The following is a 2,297-nucleotide window of genomic DNA, read 5'->3' as shown; positions in this document are numbered from 1 at the left end:
GTGATGCATATAGTATGTTCTGTGCTTTCTCGCTTGTTCTTTCTTCCCTCAGCAAAAGCATGGCATGAATACAGCGCAAGCAGAAATTTTTACCAAAGAAGCCAACCATCTCACTTGTTACAAAAAAAGAGGTCCTGTCATCTGTTGAGGTATAACCTCAGAAGCTTAGCACAGTCCTTTTATTTTATTATTCAAATCTATCTACTTTTTAATCATCTCTCGGGCAATGGAAAAAGCCGCTGATCGTGCACTACTCTTGCATAAAAATACACATTTCTCTAAAGCAGTTGAATTCAATAGGCGTTTGGAATGGGGTGGGGGAGAATAGGACCAAATCCAAAGAGGACAATTTGTGCAGTGCATTGCGACAAACATGTTTAGCAGATTTTACTTGCTCAGCATTAAATAGATGTGAAAATGGAAAGCATTTATATTCATAGAAATTTACTGACATTTTAAAAATAGTAAAGAAAATTTTCAAGGGAACGGAGGGTATTTCCCCCCACCTGCAAGTTCCTTTCCTTTGGGTTGTCATAACAGCCTACAAAGCTGCTCTACATTTATAGCAGATTGTTCTCTGTCGTTTATAATTACACTGCATGGGAGAAAAGCAATTCTGAATCTTTTTAATAAATATAATTGAAGCCACTCACTTCTGGGGGGAGTATTTTAGTTACCCAACACATTTTCAATTACATTTATTGAAGGATCCAAAATGTTGCTAGCTGTCAGAAGCAGTTTGGTGAGCAAGAACGTTTTTAATGCGAAGCCATTACGGCCATAACATAATGGCAATTTCACAACTTGAAAGCAGCACTTTGGGGTCATGTTACCAACCACACACTTTGCAACACTGTTTTTTTATTGAGTCCTATTGAGCTATGAGCTTTTGGGTGTTTTAATACAATACACAGCTGATTGCTGCTTCAACAAAGGCCTGGTTCTCATAGCAGCCATTTTATTTCTTCATTTGCTTAAACATTTATATGTTGCTGTTACAACCACACACAGAGAAAACTACAACCATGTCAAATCAATAAAAACTGGAGAAAAACATAACACAGCATTAAAATGTATGCTGGTCAGCAGTGGCAGACTTTGGACTTTAAAATTTCAGTGGTGCCCTACACAACACCAGAAGTCAATTAGAAACAGAAACCTCTAGCAGTGCAGTTTGGTAGTGAGAACTGGAAGACACTGCTTGCTTTTATAACGATCCTTTAAAAAATTATTATTTCTGCCGAATAATATACATTATTCAGAGGTAAGTCCCACAGATTTGGGTACTGCTTACTCCAGGTAAGTAGATGCAGGACTGAAACTTCAGGTTGTACATGGATAATCACATGTGATCATAAAAGCAACAATGAAGAGTCTTGTGACACACAAAGACAAAGAAATTTAACCCATTTTTTCATAGCCCACAGTCCACTTCAGTCTTTGCATCAGCTGACAAGCTAATTTTAACTTGCTTGCATAAACCATCCTGATTTTTTTTAATAAACCCAAACAGATGTGAGATGCAATAAATTTGCATTGCAAGCTGCATTCAGTTTTTCCTTTCGTGTTTTTTCTCTCTTTTGTATAACATAGTCTTGTCGGCCTAAACACAGCAATACACTGAAAAGGGAAAAGTCAGTTGTAGGTTGGTTGCTAGAAACAAACAACAACAATGGTTGTGAATTTGTTCAATGCAAGAACAGAAAAAGGGGCAGTTAGAATTAAGAGTGAAATGAATGTCAGCGGAAAGAGACTAGGTTGTCTTGTCAGAAGATAATTAACAGGCTAAAGGGTGCGAGGCCAAGTTCTAAAACGAAGATGTGATAATTATTCACATAGTGAGAGGCTGGTAGAGAGTCAACTTTGGGAATTGCAAGGAATCAAAATAACAGTAAAACACTGAGGGGGGGGGAATGTATTGGCAGTAATAAAGAGACAGATTTTATATCTTTTGTGTAGCCTCATTAAATACATTTCTGAACTTGAAATGTTCATTTCGTAAAAAGATTGCAACTATTTAGCAATATATGCTGGTTAACCATTAGCCATTGATGCACACTCCAAGTGTTCATCTGGAATTTCCTGAAACATAAATAAAAATAGCAATACCTATGGACCTCTTACTGAAATTATCTAAATATATAAGGCAAAATTCTGCCCCTACCAGCTGATTATTTACTAGGTGTGTACACTGATTATGTGCATATCCTGAAAAATGATTCAGGTAGAGGTGATTCAGGCGAAGTTGTCACATTCCCGATTCATATTGTGCCATCAACAATTTGTCTTGTCAGATC

Source organism: Podarcis vaucheri (genome assembly GCF_965113315.1).
Source record: "Podarcis vaucheri genome assembly, chromosome: 4".
NCBI lineage: Eukaryota > Metazoa > Chordata > Lepidosauria > Squamata > Lacertidae > Podarcis > Podarcis vaucheri.
The sequence above is the reverse complement of the archived record's forward strand: the minus strand, read 5'-3'. Positions refer to the sequence as shown.